Source organism: Myxocyprinus asiaticus, chromosome 32, assembly GCF_019703515.2.
Source record: "Myxocyprinus asiaticus isolate MX2 ecotype Aquarium Trade chromosome 32, UBuf_Myxa_2, whole genome shotgun sequence".
NCBI lineage: Eukaryota > Metazoa > Chordata > Actinopteri > Cypriniformes > Catostomidae > Myxocyprinus > Myxocyprinus asiaticus.
Window position 1 is genome coordinate 27677522 of NC_059375.1, and position 21192 is coordinate 27698713.

The 21192-nt window shown below is 38.7% G+C and overlaps 1 pseudogene; it reads left to right on the forward strand.

The window, feature by feature from the left end:
* LOC127423074 (spermatogenesis-associated protein 20-like) overlaps positions 1-21192 on the forward strand; it is an 82769-nt pseudogene that overhangs the window by 23868 nt on the left and 37709 nt on the right.

The following is a 21192-nucleotide window of genomic DNA, read 5'->3' on the forward strand; positions in this document are numbered from 1 at the left end:
AAGCCAAGGTCAGGTAGACCAAGAAAGATTTCAGCAAAAACTGCCAGAAGAATTGTTTGGGATACAAAGAAAAACCCACAGGTAACCTCAGGAGAAATACAGGTTGCTCTGGAAAAAGACGGTGTGCTTGTTTGAAGGAGCACAATACGACGATACTTGAACAAAAATGAGCTGCATGGTCGAGTTGCCAGAAAGAAGCCTTTACTGTGCCAATGCCACAAAAAAACCTGGTTACAATATGCCCGACAACACCTTGACATGCCTCACAGCTTCTGGCGCACTGTAATTTGGAGTGACGAGACCAAAATAGAGCTTTATGGTCACAACCATAAGCGCTATGTTTGGAGAGGGGTCAACAAGGCCTATAGTGAAAAGAATACCATCCCCACTGTGAAGCATGGTGGTGGCTCACTGATGTTTTGGGGGTGTGTGAGCTCTAAAGGCACGGGGAATCTTGTGAAAATTGATGGCAAGATGAATGCAGCATGTTATCAGAAAATACTGGCAGACAATTTGCATTCTTCTACATTTACATTTACATTTATGCATTTGGCAGACACTTTTATCCAAAGCGACTTACAGTGCACTTATTACTGGGACAATCCCCCCGGAGCAACCTGAGTTAAGTGTCTTGCTCAAGGACACAATGGTGATGGCTGTGGGGATCGAACCAGCAACCTGATTACCAGTTATGTGCTTTAGCCCATTACGCCGCCACCACACTCTTCTGCACGAAAGCTGCACACGGGACACTCTTGGACTTTCCAGCATGACAATGACCCTAAGCACAAGGTCAAGCTGACCCTCCAGTGGTTACAGCAGAAAAAGGTGAAGGTTCTGGAGTGGCCATCACAGTCTCCTGACCTTAATATCATCGAGCCACTCTGGGGAGATCTCAAACATGCAGTTCATGCAAGACGACCAAAGACTTTGCATGACCTGGAGGCATTTTGCCAAGACGAATGGGCAGCTATACCACCTGCAAGAATTTGGGGCTTCATAGACAACTATTACAAAAGACTGCATGCTGTCATTGATGCTAAAGGGGGCACTAAGGGTATGCAGACTTTTGAACAGGGGTCATTTCATTTTTTTCTTTGTTGCCATATTTTGTTTTATGATTGTGCCATTCTGTTATAACCTACAATTGAATATGAATCCCATAAGAAATAAAAGAAATGTGTTTTGCCTGCTCACTCATGTTTTCTTTAAAAATGGTACATATATTACCAATTCTCCAAGGGTATGCAAACGTTTGAGCGCAACTGTGTGTGTGTGTGTGTGTGTGTGTGTGTGTGTGTGTGTGTATATATATATATATATATATATATATATATATATATATATATATATATATTGAATAAACATGCTAAATTGCTAATTTGGTAATAGAAAATCACTTTCCATTATATCAAACACTGTTGAAAGTTATTTGGTTCGTTAAATGAAGCTTAACATTGTCTGTGTTTGTATTTGAATTGCCTCTGATTTCGGCTCAGAAGACCAAAAATAAAGAAAAGAAAATGTTAGAGTGGGCAAAGAACAGACATTGGACAACAGATAATTGGAAAAGAGTGTTATGGATCTTAACCCCATTGAGCTTTTGTGGGATCAGCTAGACTGTAAGTTGTGTGAGAAGTGCCCGACAAGACAGCCACATCTATGGCAAGTGCTACAGGAAGCATGGGGTTAAATATCACCTATAGAGTATCTGAACAAACTGACAGCTAGAATGCCAAGGATCGGCAAAGCTGCCATTGCTGCATATATATATATATATATATATATTATATTATGATTAGCATCCTGCTGAACAAACTTCAAAGTGGTTTCAGAATAAAAGCATATGCTTAGGTGTATGACGACAAAACTGTCTTTCAACAATTCTTATTGTGTTCTGTTGACATTTAAATTATTTGTTGCTTTCTCCCCTCCACTCAAACATAGACTAAAGAAAGTGAAAGCTGCATTAGTCATAACAACCAGAGTTATCATTGTTTCAAATTTTAATTTAGTTTTTATTTCTACTTCATTTTCAATTTGTCCATTCATTTTAGTTTAGTTTTATCTAAAATGATCTCTATCTAAAGAAATAATAGTCTGTACTGAGATTTCTTTCTGAGTCTCTATCTACTGACTGATTTGAGAAAATATATACAAATGAGTCAACACAGTAGTTCTCGCACTCACTGAGAAGTTACATCTCACGATTTGACTGCAAATGCTACATCCAAAAACACTGGAAAAGCCCACTGCTAATATTAGGGCCATGTCAACGTGGACATGATTTTCTAGTTAATTCACGGGAAACGGCACAATGCAGGGCAGTTCCGCATGCTGCTCGTGCTCCTAAAACTGATGCGTCCGTGTGCATCTCGCAGCAGCTGCCACCGAAGATAAGAAAAATATTTGATATTTGCTTGAGCAGCAGCCGTGCTGGTCTGCAGTCATTATGAAATCTTTAAATACCAACCAAAGAAAATTTCACTGAGCTCTTCTTTAACTGCAAAACCATGGAGAATATTTCTAGAGTCATTAATTTAACTCAATTTAACAGAATTGTCCTTCAAAAGTGTCAGAGATATAGGCTAAAAAAAAAGATGTGCATAAGTAACCCGGTGGTTTACAATAAAAATAAAATACAAATGTAAAATAAAAATGTCATAACCAACTAAATTCAACTCGATATATGAAGTTCAGCTTCATACACAAACTCTGCCATTGAATAATAAATGTTATGGTCTAAAATTATAAACAAAACATGTTGCTGCAAAAATATTCTAATATTTTATTGTGCATGGTTGAATGTTGTGAATGATGTACAAATGCTGTAAAAGAACATATTTTAAGCAGCTCGTCAATGCTTTGAAAATACTAAATAAAAATAAATAGGTGCTGTTTATCTTTTTAGAGCTTCTATCTGCTTTAGCAAAAGAAATGTTTTCTCCCGACTATTTAAAAAGATACACAGTTAATTCATCAAGTTATTATGGACCAGTTCAATATGACAACACTGCGTGGGCCACTAGAGTTTACAGAAGCCTACATGTGTGGATACATTATGCCTAAAAAGACTTAATAGCCCAATATTTAATACTATTTTTCTGTATTTTTATTTTGATAAGCTGTTTTTAGTAAAATATGAGAGGCATGATGTGGGTGACTTGACTCAGTGAAGTTCTTGATTTGAAGTTCTTAACCATGATGATGCGAGCACCATCTTGGCTGCACAAACGGCTCGTGAGATTTTACTTGTTGTCAGGTTCCATGCCGTGCGAAACTGCCTTGTTTAGTTTCTAATACATTGGGTACATACCTGTCTTTTATATCGTGCCAGCCCCCTCGATATACAGTAGTCTCTGTAGTAACAGTCAAGCATATTGGTTGACTGATAAGTGTGCCTGTGCACCTGCGTATGTGTGTGTGCGTGTATGTTTTTTGGGGCGGTCACATTAGGCTTTGAGCACGCAAATTTTTCACAGCTTTGATATATGTATTTGTAACAGGTAAAGGTTGGGCAAGGAGGAGGCGGGAACCGGCTAAACGGTCAATGTAAAGTTTAATGATAAAACTCAACATAAAAGAACACAGATACACATGCAGCGCGGGCTCATGCGTCTCTGACTCTCGAACTGGCGCCTCTGGCTCGTCTTTATCCCCCTCCGGGCTGATTAGCCCGATCCAGGGCCGGCCGTGTGTCCTCATGACCCGGCCCCGCCCTCCTCCTTGTCACAGTATTCTTTGTATAAGAGGTCAGCGTGTGACGTTTCGATCTTCTATTGGTCATGCGTCCTCTCTTTGTATGAATTCACGGTTCAGAGTTCATCAAGCTTGAACTTTGGTTCACAGCATCGTACAAAGTTTCGTCGCATGAGATTGCATTTCCGGTCTGCTGCATTCAGATGTGACTCGGACGTGAGTACCCCAACTCTACTATATACACCCGCCGGCCACTTTATTAGGTACACCTGTACATCTACTTAATCATGTGAAAAAATTTGATCTCAGTGATTTATATTGTGGCATGTTTGTTGGTGCCAGACGGGCTGATTTGAGTATTTCTGTAACTGCTTATCTCCTGGGACTTTCACATGCAGCAGTCGAAAAACAAAAAACAACCAGTGAGCGGCAGGTCTGTGGGCGAAAACAGCTTGATAATGATAGAGGTCATTGGAGAATGGCCAGACTGGTCCAAGCTGATAGGAAGGTGACAGTAACCTAAATAAACACGTGTTACAACAATGCTGGTGCAGGCTCACCAATACTGGACAGTAGACGATTGGAAAAACATCGCTTGGTCTGACAAATCTGGATTTCTGCTGAGGTACACAAATGGTAGGCTGACAGAAGTGGAACCCAACATGGTCTTCTACTGTTGTAGCTCATCCACCTCAAGGTTGACATGTTGTGCATTCTGAGATGCTATTCTGCTCACTACAATTGTACAGAGTGTTTATCTGAGTTACCATAGCATTTCTGTTAGCTCTAATCAGTCTAGTCATTCTCCGTTGACCTCTCACATCAACAAGGCTTTTCGTCTACAGAACAGCCGCTCACTGTTTTTTTTTTTTTTCACACCGTTCTCGGTGTCCATTTCTCGGTTTGCCTTATCGTTTCAGTTGCATTACACTTGTATGTCATCAGAAGTCTGGCAAGTAAAAATTTACCAGCCAATCCTTTCTCCAACGTGTCCTTAGAGGGTTGTCATATTAAAATAGATGTTTTGCCAGTGCCTGATTTTTAGGAGGGTTCTTAAAGCCTGCATTTGACGTCACTGCTCATGTACAGACAGGATAGTCACTAGTGAAGAGCTTAGGACTGTGTGCATTCTCGTGGTGCCATCAGCCAATAAACATTGTTAGGACATAATTTCCCTGCTGCTTCAGAGTGATTAGTCACATGGCATTTAGCAAAATAGCATGGCAACAAATTTGGTGTCCAGAACTGAGTGCCCATGAACAAAGATGGCAACTGTACATGTGCCAGCCAAGCAACTGCCATTGAAATGAATGGGAATGGTAATAGATAGCTAGTTATCTCCAGGCATTATAAACCTCTTTGGTACAAAGGTTGTGGAAAGGCAATGTACCTGTCAGGTCTGGGATTTTTGCTTTGGGAGGGTGTAGGTGGTTATGAGTTACATGGAAAGAGTGATGGAGATTTCTAGCTGTCAGTCTACATTAAGCATCACCATAACCCAGTCGCTGATAGCACCACCACTGCACTTTTTCCTCACTCCACTCCCTGCCTTGTGGAGCCTTGCCTGGGTAACTATGTTTCAGCCTGATGTGCTGTGCTGAAACTGCCCTACTCTCTCCTTACACAACCTCTTTTCTGTCTTTCGTTATGCTGTAATATTCTTTTCTCTTTTTTATATCTTCCCCAAACAGTACGCCTATTTCTCTCTCTCGCCATTTTCTTTTCCAGTCCATCATCTTGCTTCTGTTAAATTTTAATATCTCCCCCTACGCCCATCCACATCTCTGGATAAGACCGACCAATATAGAAAAAGACTGATCCAGTACATCAAAGCCTGATTTGTTAGAGCAATTGATATTTCCTTCAAGAAGCCTCACAACCCCATTATTCCACATTGTGCGCCATTCATCACCTTTTGCATGACAGTGCTATGGAACTGGTATGAGCTAATGATTTTTCATGCAATTTTTCTCCCACATCAAGAAAAAGTGCAGGACACATACTTTCAAAGTGTATAAGTGCAGGGGCTTAATGTCCTGAATGACTTGGTTCCATATTTCCTCCCCAGAATAAGAAGGACGGGCTGATGTGAGCATATAGTCACACCGCCATGCCTGGGCTTTTGACTGATGGCACTGTGAAAATGGCACTGACACCAATGAGATATGGATGAGGGCAGAGAAAGCTAACTGTTATGTTTTTGTTGTTGCCTCTGATAAATTAAAATGGACATAAGGCAGATTTTTCATCTTTTCTGAGTGACTGGGCCATTATATAGTGAGCCAAGCGTGCAGAGTTGGCTCCATTAGGAGCCATGTGGTGCAGTCACATGTCAGAACAGAGTCCCTTCACCTCTCTCTATGTCAGTGGAAGATGGATCACCTCCCAAAGCATCTGCCACTCTGCATTTTACGCTTTGCTCAAACGAGACATAGCCAAAAGCATCCAGCTTTGCAGTTGTTTAAAAAACACATGCAGTGTAACCACTTTAGTTTAAAAAAAAAAAATATATAACTATTTGGTTTCTTTGGTCTTAAGAGTCTTTTTGAATCTGAAGTTGTTTGCGAAGTATATTTGCGTTATTATAGATTATGGCAAGTTATTTTCCATATTGACTTCACGAAAGATCACTTGTCTTTCATACGTCCTCATTTAGATAAGTTATGTGTGTGTATGTGTTTGTGTATGGTGCTTGTGTCTTCCAAGGAGCGAGCTACCAGATATCATTTGGACAGACAGCATTTCTGTTATTCGTCAGTCATCGCTTCAGTCCCTCTCAATTCCCAGATGCAATCAGCTCATTACATTGTGACACAGGGCACGGGAACCCACTCCCAACACATGCTTACACAAACAAAGAGCAGATAATGTAAATCAGCTCACAGCTCTGGAGCCACTTTACTCATGATAGCAGCCACTCTTGGCCCTGCGTGACCTGATAAACGAGCACCAGTTAAATTGATATTGGAACCATCAATGTTATGATGCCGTTTTTTTCAACACTCCCGTTGTCTTTCTTTTTCTTAGATCAGGATGGTGCCGAGCCTAGTGCGAACTCCGTCTCAGCCATGAACTTGCTGCAGCTCTCCCACCTCACAGGCAGGCAGGACTGGATTCAGCACTCTCAGCAATTGCTGGCTGCCTTCTCTGATAGACTGGTTAAATTGCCAATTGCCCTATCAGATATGGTCCACAGTGTAATGGCCCAACATTACACCCTTAAACAGGTAACCTCAGTTTGCCCCACAGCTACTCAATATGAACCAAATAAGGTTGTCACAATATCAAAACTTCACTAGTAGATACCAATATCAGTAAAAGTTTTACTGTTATACGAGTTTGATAGCGCAGAAGAAAATAATGTTATTGAACATACTATATTTATATTGAACATACTACTATTAATATTAATTAATCATTCAATATTAATATTCATTTTAAAATTAAAACAAATGCCTTTTGTTTGTAGAAGAAATATTAAACCTGCTAAATTTCTAAAGAAAATAATAAGCTATTAAATATAACTTATATATATTTATATAGAACATACTATTATGAATATGAATGAATTATTACTATAATAAACTTTTAAATTTAAATTAAAATGCCTTTTGTTTGTTGAAGGCATATTGAAGCTGCTAAAGTACTAAAGAAAATAATAAGCTATTAAACATACTATGTTTATACTGTATATATTTATATAGAACAAACTACTATTAAATAGGGCTGTCAATGAAATTTTTGTTAATAGAATTAATCGCAATTAATCGCATTTATAAATATTACATATACAGTATATACATATATAATATAAATATAAATTTTGCAATTGAATTCACCAATCAGTCCGAGATTTACTAGAAAGGCTTTCCTAAGTACGTGTCAGTGTACACTTGCGTCAGAAGGAAACTTATGGAGCGTCTCACTTTGGTTGCGTCGAGTCATAAACATTCAGTTTTTAGGTCGCGTTGAAAAACACGTCTTGAGATCCCTGCATTCGGATTTGCACTCCATCAAGTGTTTGAACGCAAGAACGCATCCGTCCTTATCTTTTGCTGTCTGCTGTCGGTGATTGTGTTTTGTTCTCTGTATAAACTGCGTGTTGCCTATATAGCTTGAGTTTTGCTCACTGCACCCTGGAGAAAACAGGTGGTATGAGCTAGAATTACTTAAGTTTCCTTATTACGGTCCAGGCACATGATTAATTGCATAATTTTTTTAACACGTTATATTTTTATATAATTAATCTCACTGAATTAATGCATTTAATCGACAGTTCTACTATTAAAATTAATTAATTATATTCAATATTAATTTTCATTAAAAAAATTAAAAATTGAAAGAGGGCTTATTAAAGCTACAGTGGCATGCAAAAATTTGGGGCACCCCTGGTCAAAATTTCTGTTGCTGTGAATAGTTAAGTGAGTAGAAATGAACTGATCTCCAAAAGGCATAAAGTTAAAAATGAAACATTGTTTTCAACATTTTAAGCAATATTAGTGTATTATTTTTATTTTGTACAATTTTAGAGTGAAAAAAGGAAAGGAGCACCATTCAAAAGTTTGGGCACCCCAGGAGATTTGAGCTCTCAGATAACTTTTACCAAGGTCTCAGACCTTAATTAGCTTGTTAGGGCTATGGCTTGTTCACAATCATCGTTTGGAAAGGCCAAATTTGCAAATTTCAAAGCTTTATACATACTCTGACTCCTCAAATCTTGTCCGAACAATCAGCAGCCATGGGCTCCTCTAAGCAGCTGCCTAGCACTCTGAAAATTAAAATAATTGATGCCCACAAAGCAGGAGAAGGCTATAAGAAGATAGCAAAGCGTTTTCAGGTAGCCGTTTCCTCAGATCGTAATGTAATTAAGAAATGGCAGTTAATAGGAACGGTGGAGTTCAAGTTGAGGTCTGGAAGACCAAAAAAACTTTCAGAGAGAACTCCTCGTAGGATTGTTAGAAAGGCAAATCAAAACTCCTGTTTGACTGCAAAAGACCTTAAGGAAGATTTAGCAGACTCTGGAGTAGTGGTGCACTGTTCTACTGTGCAGGGACACCTGCACAAATATGACCTTCATAGAAGAGTCATGAGAAGAAAACCTTTCCTGCATCCTCACCACAAATTTCAGCATCAGAAGTTTGCAAATGAACATCTAAACAAGCCTGATGCATTTTGGAAACAAGTCCTGCAGACTGATGAAGTTAAAATATAACCTTTTGGCCGCAATGAGCAAAGGTATGTTTGGAGAAAAAAGGGTGCAGAGTTTCATGAAAAGAACACCTCTCCAACTGTTAAGCACGGGGGTGGATCGATCAAGCTTTGGGCTTGTGTTGATGCCAGTGGCACAGGGGAACATTTCACTGGTAGAGGAAAGAATGGATTAAATTAAATACCAGCAAATTCTGGAAGCAAATATCACACCATCTGTAAAAAAGCTGAAGATGAAAAGAGGATTGCTTCTACAACAGGATAATGATCATAAACACACCTCAAAATCCACAATGGACTACCTCAAGAGGCGCAAGCTGAAGGTTTTGCCATGGCCGTTACAGTCCCCCAACCTAAACATCATCGAAAATCCATGGATAGACCTCAAAAGAGCAGTGCATGCAACACGGCCCAAGAATCTCACAGAACTAGAAGCCTTTTACAAGGAAGAATGGGCGAAAATCCCCCAAACAAAAATGTATAGACACTTGCTACAAAAAGCTTTTACAAGCTGTGATACTTGCCAGGGGGTGTTACTAATACTGACCATGCAGGGTGCCCAAACTTTTGCTTCGGGCCCTTTTCCTTTTTTGTTATTTTGAAACTGTAAAAGTTTTGCTTAACATATTAAAGAAATGTGTTATCTTTAACTTAAAGCCTTTTGGAAATCAGGCCATCTTTTGCTTGCTTAGCTATTCACAGCAACAGAAATTTTGATCAGGGGTGCCCAAACTTTTGCATGCCACTGTACTAAATTTATCTGGCCAAGAGCAGTGAATGCTTTTCTCTTTTTCTTGTTTGATTAATATTTGCATTATGATAGACAGCGGCATGTCAATTAGGCTGCATTTGCACTGCAAGATGTACTACATAGATCCAATATTTGGCACCAATTCTATTTTGTCTGGTCTGTGTACACTTCTGCTGACAAACCTACTTGTAACATGGCCATCTGACGCAATGACTGTGAAATTGTATTTTTATTGCCATGTGAATAGTCTTTGACTATGAATACAACAAAAAGACAATGAATGCACCGCTAATTGAATATCAGTGAGACAAAGGTATCTCAGTACGCAAAAGAGTTTTTTATGCAAATCATGTTGCTGGAGTACTTGCAAATTGGAGCATTGATTCATTATTGTATGATTACTGTATTGTTCTGAACTAACTATTCAGTAAAACACCGCAACATACACACATAAGGTGGATTTTTATTTTTATTTTTTATTTTTTTATACAGTTAGTGGTGTCATCGTTTAAGATCAACATGTCTTGGAGTTAATATAGTTCCTCCTGAACATTTCTGTGTTTGACTGTAGCACTGAGATGGGATTCTTAATGATTTTTCTCACTTTAGTTCTCTTCAGTCTAGTGTAGATGTCCTGCAGGTTGTTCGGTACACCACAGGTGATATGTGCGGTTTACTGCACCACCCTCTGCAGGTCCCTGCAGTCCAGTGTGCTGCTACTGTACCAGAAAATAATATACACTGACAGGATGCTTTCAATTGTGCTTGCATGGTAAAATAATCTCTGGAAATCCATTTGTGGGCCAGTCTCTTGTGATGTGAACTCCTTGGTTCTTGTTACTCACTTAGGGGCCCTATTGATCATGAAGGGATAGATCATTGTAGACTCTCCAAAAAGTCCACTATTATCTCCTTGGTCTTACTGGTATTCATTGAAGAGAGTCATCTCCACCTAATCAAAGTAGACCTTCTCATCACTGTCGATGATCAGGCCCTCCACCAGGAAGTTCAGAACCTGACAAGGAGATGCGTTGACCCAGGTTCCTTAGCTTGGTGACAAGCCTGGAGAAAACCATGCTATTAAATGTAGAACTTTAGTATAACTGAGATATGGTGGTGTAAAATACATGGGCAGTGGTAGCTCCTTAAGGGTGTTGGGACTGCAGTTATACAACAAGAGTATGAGGAGCAGATGCAGTACTTGGCCAATCTTTCGAAGCACTTTCATGACTTTAGACGTGAGCACTGCAGAGCAGTTTTCATCACTTAGGGATGCAGAGAGACTTTTGTTGCCTTGGAGACCGGCATGGTGGTTTGACAGATAGATTTAATATTACCATGAACACAGGCTGGACTGCATTATATTTAAGGACATGCCTGATCAAGTAGCTAATCCAGTCCTACTAAGGAACCTCCTCACTTAATGCTCTGAACACCTGAGAGTGAACTTCACTCCGGTTGGAACTGTCAATTCTGATGCATCAGCCTGCAGGCTAATGCTAGCACCATTAGCCTAGCGACACAGAGAAGATTACGTTTATTCGCAAGAGTGAAGGATTTGCCTCTGGTTTCTGGTGTAAGATTGCAGGAAAGAAGTAACTGTCATCGCATTTCTGCGCCCTTTACAGCTCTCTGCTGTTTGTTGGATGCTTTTTTTTTTGTTGGTGTCCAGTATACTGGATATATTAAACCCTTAGAAATTTGGATGTCTAATCAGCCTTTTTGTATCTGAGCCCTGCTGAAAATACCAGCTTAAAACTTCTTGGAATTCTATTGGTTTGTGCTGGTTTGGTGTTGGTCTAGATTGTGGACCAGCAATAGCCATACTGTTCACTATCAAAACTTAGCTGGTTGACCAAGGTGGCCTTGCTAGTTAAGCCATTCATGAAGCTCGGTAGGGAAACCGGTACACCAGCATCCCATCCTGGTGATCAGCATTGAAAACACAACATATGGTCTTTTCAGCAGGGTATGGTCTTTGTTGCTTCTGTTTGTTAAAAATATATGCATGTAGCATCAATAGCAAGTCATCAGTCTGCTCTGTCAGGATTGTTAGCTCTTGGATCTGTCACATATTGACTAACGCACCCCTTAGACTGATTGGTGATTGTAGCTGGACAAAAGTTTTTCCTGTCAGGGCACTTTTCCCAACTTTTCTCCTGTTCCCAGACAGTTGTAAAAGATGTGAACATGTGTCATGGCCACCAGAGCTCACCAACGGAAGAGAAGTCATCAGAATAGGAGGAATAACAAGCTAGAGGTCCAGCTAAGGGCAGCCCGCCCCACATCACACCTGCCCACCTCATTACAGTGCCATACAAGCACCACTGACCCTTTCTTCATCCCTTTCATTCTCTTCTCATTTGTTCATTCGACTTTTCATAAGTCTTTGTGTTACCAAGTTTTTTTGTTTAGTTGTTCTGGTCTGTGTAACAATGTCTTATTTTTCTTGTAGATTGTTATCTGTGGCCAGCCTGATGCTGAGGACACTGCAAGTTTGATTTCCTGTGTCAACTCCCTCTTTCTGCCCCATAAAGTAAGTGTGTTTTACTCTTTGAGGAAGAACATGGTTAGGATTAGGAGTCAAATAAGGGCACTATAATTAGGGGTTTAAATTAATTAACTTTGAAATATTTTATTTTGACGAAATGCTGCAAAATATTTTAATAATTTTTATTTTTGTGATACATAAAACAAAAATGAGTATTCAAAAAAGTAAAATATAAACTAATACTATAAATACAGTGGCAAGAAAAAGTATGTGAACCCTTAGGAATTACCTGATTTTATGTCTTAAAATCTGGTTTGATCTTCATCTAAGTTACAATAATGAAAAAACACAATCTGTTTGAACTAATAACACACAATTTATTGTATTGTTCTTTTACATATTGAATACATCATTCAAAAATTTACAGTGGTGTTTGGAAAAAGTAAATGAACCCCTAGGCTAATGACATCAACAAAAGCTAATTAGAGTCAGGAGTTGGCAAACCTGGCATCCATTTAATGAAACAAAATTGGAGTTGTGGGTTAGAGCTACTTTGAATTATAAAAAGCACTCAAACATTTTGAGTTTGCTATTCACAAGAAGCATCTGCTGATGTGGACCATGCCTCACAAAAAAGACATCTTAGAAGACCCACGATCAATAATTATTGCTGCTCATAAAGCTGGAAAGGGTTAAAAAGTTATCTTGAATAGCTTAGATATTCATCTGTCCACAGTTATACAAATTGTCTATAAATGGAGATGATTTAGTACTGTGGCTACTCTCCCTAGAAGTGGCTGTCTAGCCAAGATGACTTAAAGGGTACATCGCAGAATGCTCAATGAGGAAAAAAGAACCCTAGAGTAACAGCTAAAGACCACGAAGGAAGCCGCTGCTTTCTAGCAAAAACAAGGCTCCATGCTAGAGGTTTGCTAAAGACCACCTTGACACTCCACAACACTACTGGGATAATGTTTTGTAGACTGATGAAACTATGGTTGAATTGATTGGGAAGAACACGCAGCACTATGTATGGCGTAAAAAGTGCACCGCATACCAAAATGAAAGCATCATCCCAACGGTGAAGTATGGTGTAGGGAGCGTCATGATTTGGGGCTGCTTTGGGTCCTGGACCGCTTGCCATCATCAAGGGAAAAATTAATTTCCAAACTTATCAAGATATCCTATGGGATAATGTCAGGGTGGCTGTGCGACAGTTGAAGCTCGTTAGAAGTTGGGTGATGCAGCAGGACAATGAACCTAAACATCGAAGTAAATCCACTACAGAATGGCTTAAAATAAAGAAAATCCACCTTTTGGAGTGGCCCAGTCAGAGCCCAGACCTTAACGCAATAGAGATGCTGCAGAATGACCTCAAGAGAGCCATTCACATACTAAAGGCCCAGATATACTTCATACGAAATCAAAGAGTATGACATAATTTAGAGCTAAATTTGGCCCAAAAGAAGGTGCATTAGTTTGTAACAGCTCCCCTGGGCGAACTTTTAGAAAAACTTCTAACCAGCTGCTAAACAACTTCTTGCTGCCATTGGTCCACATCATTTTGTAGGTGTGATCTGGAGCTCCACCTTCTATTTGAACACACCGGCATGCAAGACCATGTCATGTGATTGTTTTTGTTTAATTAGTCTACAAAAGGAATCAAATCTACTCAAATACAATCAAGTGAGTAGATTCACTCATGTACCATCTGCAGTGAAAGCCATTCACACATCTGCCCTAAGTAAGATATGCCTCTATCACCATTCTTTTGTCTTTATTCTGAACATTAACACTCTTTTATAAACCTATCTTTGCAGTAGTATCAGTGTCATCATAAATTACAATAACAAAGTGTAATCGGCGCATATTATGGCCGCTTATAGTGTATTAGCGCCATGAATTCAGAATCTAAACAAGACAAATTAAACATTTTCTACTGCATATATTACTTTAAATCATCATCGAGTGGTTAAAACAACTTCTTTTACTGACCTCATGTGAATTCTACTCACTGAATGAGGCATAAAGTCATTGATAACACATTTTAATGTCACATTAGTTTAGGTTTCACTGAGCGTCCTCATATTTAAATGCTCCTCTAAATGCCTCCCACAGCGGTATGGTAGGTGTCTGAATGTTTGGGAACAGTATACCGTTGCTCGGGTATTTAGAACTTATTTTTTACCCCTGAACGAAGAACGAATAAGAACTTCTCTGGAAATATATCACATCTGAAGAAGTTCTGTGAGGAAGAATGATCAAATTCCTTCTGAACGTTGTGCAGGTCTTACCTGCAGCTACCAGAAGTGCTTGGTTGGGGTTATTGCTGCCAAAGGAGGATTGACCAGTTATTTAATACAAGGATCCACTTACTTTGCACTGTACATTTTTAAAGGGATGTGTTCAATGAAGACATGACAGATTATAATTGTTTGTGTGTTGTCAGCTTAAGCACATTGTGTTTGTCTATACTTGTGACTTTGAGAATGAGATCACATTTTATGAATGCAGAAAACCAGCTAAATCCAAAGGGTTCACATACTTATTCCTGCCACTGTATTCTATTTTTAAGATTATTTGTAATATCTGCAATTATTATATATTAAATATGTTATTTGTATTCATAGTTATAATGTAACCCAACTAAAGCACTGTGGAATAATCTCCAAAACATAATTAGGAATCTATAAATAAAAAATTAGCACTCAAGAAAGTATAATATGAGCTAATCATATAAATATTCTATTTTATGATTATTTTTGATTGAATATACAGTATTTATTATATTATTATATATTACATTTTCCAAAGTCCTTTTTCCAAGGCAATGTGAAATCATCTCCAAAACCATAATTATAAACCTATATAGTAAAATATGAACTAATCATGTGGGAAAAAAAAAAAAAAAAAAATTATGATTATTTTCTATTATATATAAATATCATATTATTATATGTGACATATTCAAATTTTTATTCATTATTTTAATGAAAACCAACTAAAGCACTGTGAAATCATCTCCATAAACCATAATTATAAATCTCAGATAATCTTAGTTCTATTCTGTATTTGTAGTATTATAGATTATTTAGAGTTGCTGTTATAGCTTGTGACCTCTTTCATATGTTAGTGGCCCTTCACTGTATGTAGACATTTTCCACTGTACATGAATGTTCATTGGTTTACTGGAAATGCTATGTGCATTGGAGCACAGTCATGCTAATGAGTTGACTAAAGTAATCTCCAGCTAAAGGTCAAGTTTAACCTCTGCATGCTGACGCAATTGCTGCAAGGCATGGGCTAAGACAATGACAACCCACCGCACCAAGCTTCGAATTTTGGAATAATTAGTTAATAGTTTAAGTTTTCCATAGACATTAGCCTTAGGCTTGGCTTTGTGTGTTTTTTTTTTTTTTTTTTTTCTTTCACTAAAGGTCATAGCTTAGGATAGCATTTGCACTCTTCCTGCCCTTTTCTCCAGCACTTTTCCGGTGGTTCTCTTCTCTCACACGGCGACAGACAGAGCAAATATACATGCACAGTGCACCTGGCCTTAGATGTTTTTAGTGTGAAATACCAATATCAAGCACAACAGAATACACAACAGGGTATAACATTTTGCCATTCATTACAGTAGTCTAACATCCATTATTGTGTGTGAAAAGCCCTAGAGAGATACCCCTATCCCCTTTCCTTAAGGCTGGAATAATGGGTTGGTTTTTAAAGGGAATGGATGATAGATGTTCTGAATGGAAAATAGGCTGGAGCCCTCCTGTTTTTTTCTCACTCTTTAGGATGATGTGTTGGGAGAATCTAAGGTTGGTCCTGACCATGTAAGCATGTGACCTTACACTCCATTAGTGAACTCTGTATTGCAGGTCTTGTCTGATCTCCTCATGTTGCATCATTTATTAACATTTCTCCTCCCTGATGGGGCAGAGGCTTGTGTACATCCATTGTCTTGCTCATTACACTTATGTAAGCTTAATGAAAGCAAGTCTCATAGTGAGGGTGCCAAGGTTACGTCGCATTCATGTCACAAGTTCATGACCAAGAGGTTTTATTTTATTCAAAGGTTTATTTAAAAAATGTATTTACTCTAATATGTATAATTGAGCATGATGCATTAAAAAAATATGCTTGTTTCCGTAATCTTCAAAATGTAATAACTTTCTCCACTTCTGAAATGACTTCTTTGTTGATGTAGCCAATAAAGTGAATGGAGAAAAATATTATTAAGCAATAATATCAATTCAATTGATGGAACAATTAATTCAAATATAGGCTGATAAAATCAAGTCCTGCATCTAAATTATTTGCCATCGGATATTCTGTTTAATTTAGAAATATTTTGAATTACGGAAGTTAAATGCATTATGAATGCCATTTCATATAGTTTTTATGCTCTTTTATATCTCCAGATTGTAAACATTTATATGCAGTTGATACAGCAGAGTTCTTCAACACAGTCTAGATGGTTTAAGATGTCTTATCTTTCTTGTTCTTGCCAGCTGTAATATTCAGCTTTTTAGCTATGACTATGACCCCTTATTCCCATCTGCAAAATATATAGAGTAGTTTTCTTTCTATGCTTTGGAAATACTGGGAGTGTATGCCATGGAGTCCTACTCCTGTCACTGATCTGTGCCAATCCATTTCTGCTACTGTGGTCACAATAAGCACATTAGCTGTTGGCTAATTATAGGAGTTTCACTTTTTGGTGTGTGTCGGAGTTCATTAATCTTTGACATTGAATCTCACAGAATTGAAGGAAACATCTGGAGCACCTGGGCAGGTGATTTGCATATCTCCATGGCCTAATGTTTTTCACTATACTTTCCTGAACACAGTCTCGCTTCTCACTTTGGCACGAGAGCTTCTGCAAAGAGCATAAATTGTAAAGTCTCTGGAAGCACAGCAACCCAGTCTTGTTTTCCTTTTCAATCGAAATTCAATTGCATGTGCTCATGTGTGCAATCCACATGGTAAACAGATCTCACATGTCCCTTGGATTTGATAGGTGGAGAGAACTTGGCCCCATTGCCTAGGCACAGCAAGATTACCAGAAGAGGATGCATGTAATTAGTTTGTTTTAGTGAAGCCAGTTTAAAAAAAAAAAAAAAACAGACACAGAATTTCATCTGGTCAGGCACTGATAAAGGCACTGCTCACACACACACACACACACACACACACACACACACACACACACACACACACACACGTCTCATTGCCTGGCTGTGACTAAGCCTCAGAGAGACCCTGGTTTGAATTGTTTGTTTAATTGACTTGGACATGATCGAAAGATCTGGCTGCATCAGGCCGCTGATTGCAGAGTCTGAAGGGCTTACTGAAAGATAGATGACTGTCTGTTATTGAGTTGAACCTGCAGTCAAATCATCATCCCTGCCTTAAAACCCCAGGGAGTAACACTATTCTTGGAGAACTGGTTTAACTACTGCTCTACCATGTCAAAAAAGTGTTATGTCTTTTAGTATTTAAAGGGATAGGTCACCCAAATACAGTATTATGACATCATTTACTCACTCTTATGTTGTTCCAAACTTTTATGACTTTATTTTTTCTGTGGAACACATAAGGAGGTGTTAAGCAGAATGTTAACCTCAGTCACCATTCACTATTATTGGATGGACAACAGATGCAATAAAAGTAAATGGTGACTGAAGCTGAAGCTTTTGCCTGACATCTCCTTTTGTGTTCTATGGGAAAATTAAGTTTTATTTGTTTGGGACAACAAATTTTGAGCCAACTATTTGTCGATTAATTGGTCAGGAAGCCTATGCTTAATTAGTCTGTTTTCGGGTGACCCTGATCAGACACATTTCTTACATTATACGTATTCTTGCATATAAATCGCTAGAAAGAGCACAATGGAATGGAACAGAATGCAGGGTCTCTCTCTCTCTCTCTCTCTCTCTCTCTCTCTCTTTAAATTGGAACTGTTTTTGTATGTACAACAGATGCAATAAGTAAATGGTGACTGAAAGTGAAGCTTTTGCCTGACATCTCCTTTTGTGATTCATTAAAAATGCAATGCTAATGATGCGAGGCTCAATGGCCAAAAATGTCTGTCAGCATGCTTCATATATGTGTGTGTATGTATGTATGTATGTATGTATGTATGTGTGTGTGTGTGTGTATATGTATGTATATATATATATATATATATATATATATATATATATATATATATATATATATATACACACACACACACACACTCACTCACTCACTCACTCACTCACTCACTGACTGAGCACTTTGTCAGGAACACTTTGGTCCTAATAAAGTGCATGACGTGGTCTTCTGCTGATGTAGTCCATCTGCCTCAAGGTTCAACGTGTTGTGCATTCTGAGATGCTATTCTGCTCACTACAGTTGTACTACTACAGCTCACTACAGTCATCTGAGTTACTGTAGCTTTTCTGTCAGCTCGAACCAGTCTGGCCATGTAATGTATGGAATGTACAGTTGTGCTCAAAAGTTTGCATACCCTTGGAGAATTGGTAATATATGTACCATATAAAGAAAACATGAGTGAGCAGGCAAAACTCATTTCTTTTATTTCTTATGGGATTCATATTCAACTGTGGGTTATAACAGAATGGCACAATCATAAAAAAACATGGCAACCAAGAACAAAAAATGAAATGACCCCTGTTCAAAAGTCTGCATACCCTTAGTTATTAATACTGTGTATTGCCCCCTTTAGCATCAATGACAGCGTGCAGTCTTTTGTAATAGTTGTCTATGAGGCCCCAAATTTTTGCAGGTGGTATAGCTGCCCATTTGTCTTGGCAAAATGCCTCTAGGTCATGCAGAGTCTTTGGTTGTCTTGCATGAATTGCACATTTGAGATCTCCCCAGAGTGGCTCGATGATATTAAGGTCAGGAGACTGTGATGGCCACTCCAGAACCTTCACCTTTTTCAGCTGAATCCACTGGAGGGTCAACTTGGCCTTGTGCTTAGGGTCATTGTCGTGCTGGAAAGTCCAAGGGCGTCCCATGCGCAGCTTACGTGCAGAAGAATGCAAATTGTCTGCCAGTATTTTCTGATAACATGCTGCATTCATCTTGCCATCAATTTTCACAAGATTTCCCGTGCCTTTAGAGCAACCCCCCCCCCCCCCCCCCCAAAAAAAAAAAAACATCAGTGAGCCACCACCATGCTTCACATTGGGGATGGTATTCTTTTCACTATAGGCCTTGTTGACCCCTCTCCAAACATAGCGCTTATGGTTGTGACCATAAAGCTCTATTTTGGTCTCGTCACTCCAAAGGCGTGTCAAGGTGTTGTCGGGCATATTGTAACCAGGCTTTTTTGTGGCATTGGCGCAGTAAAGGCTTCTTTCTGGCAACTCGACCATGCAGCTCATTTTTGTTCAAGTATTGTTGTATTGTGCTCCTTGAAACAACCACACCGTCTTTTTCCAGAGCAGCCTGTATTTCTCCTGAGGTTATCTGTGGGTTTTTCTTTGTATCCCAAACAATTCTTCTGGCAGTTGTGGCTGAAATCTTTCTTGGTCTACCTGACCTTGGCTTAGTATCAAGAGATCCCCAAATTTTCCACTTTTTAATAAGTGATTGAACAGTACTGACTGGCATTTTCAAGGCTTTGGATATCTTTTTATATCCTTTTCCATCTTTATAAAGTTCCATTACCTTGTTACGCAGGTCTTTTGACAGTTCTTTTCTGCTCCCTGTGGCTCAGTATCTAGCCTGCTCATTGCATCCATGTGAGAGCTAACAAACTCATTGACTATTTATACACAGACACTAATTGCAATTTAAAAAGCCACAGGTGTGGGAAATTAACCTTTAATTGCCATTTAAACCTGTGTGTGTCACCTTGTGTGTCTGTAACAAGGCCAAGTATTCAAGGGTTTGTAAACTTTTGATCAGGGCCATTTGGGTGATTTCTGTTATCATTATGATTTAAAAAGGAGCCAAACATCTATGTGATAATAAATGGCTTGATATGATCACTATCCTTAAAGAAAAGACAGTGTTTTTGCATGATCAGTCATATTTTCAAAATCAATGCCAAAATTTCACAATTTCTGCCAGGGTATGCAAACTTTTGAGCACAACTGTATGTATGTCTAATACTATATGTATATCTAATACTAGTCAGCCACAATTTCCTAAATGATTAGTCAATTAGTCTGCCATTGTGACCCATCCCTAATAGAGAAGGATATTTAGAAGGTCCTTGACAAAATGTGTGGTGGACTGACATATCTGCTTTCAGTTATATAGTAAAATTAAATGACAGTTTACTCTCTCTTTTTTCTCCTAATCTGTGTTTTTAATTTGTTATAAGAGAGACATATAATTAGAGAGGGATAAATGATTCTCACCTGCAGAGTCAAGACATAAATTAAATGTAATGAGAGCCATCATCTTAACTCACTAAATCAGCCAGAACCTGCACTTTGTCTCCATGGTGTTGGGTATTCTTTATAAACAAAGGAAAATAGAGCTTGCTGTTGCTCATTATAGTCATATAAATCTTGGCAAAAGAAAGATCATGGATCAGTGTTCCTCAAACACACACACACACACACACACACACACACACACACACACACACACACACACACACACACACACACTTCCATACATATTACTTCCAAATATTAAAGGCATGATCTACTTTCCTGTGTGAAAAAAAATGTGAAATTGAATCTGAGGCCCGGAGACTCTGAAGTTGATGAGATTTCCTGCGCATACATTGCGAGAGCTTTTAAAATGGCATTGGGCTCTGCTTCCCTCTTTAAACCAAGACCATCCATGTGACACTGGCTCACCCTGCAACGTGTTTGTGTAGATATGGATGTGATAGACTTAACCTCAACACACTAAGGGTTATCAAAACAGCATTCTCTTTTAAAGTTCCACTGTCTGGGTCACCTGTCTGCAGTACAAGTGTAGGCTGCTTTTATGTGCACTTAGTGGAATTTGGTAGTAAGTAGCTACCTCTTGTATGATCAACCATGTTTATTTAGTTTAGACTGAA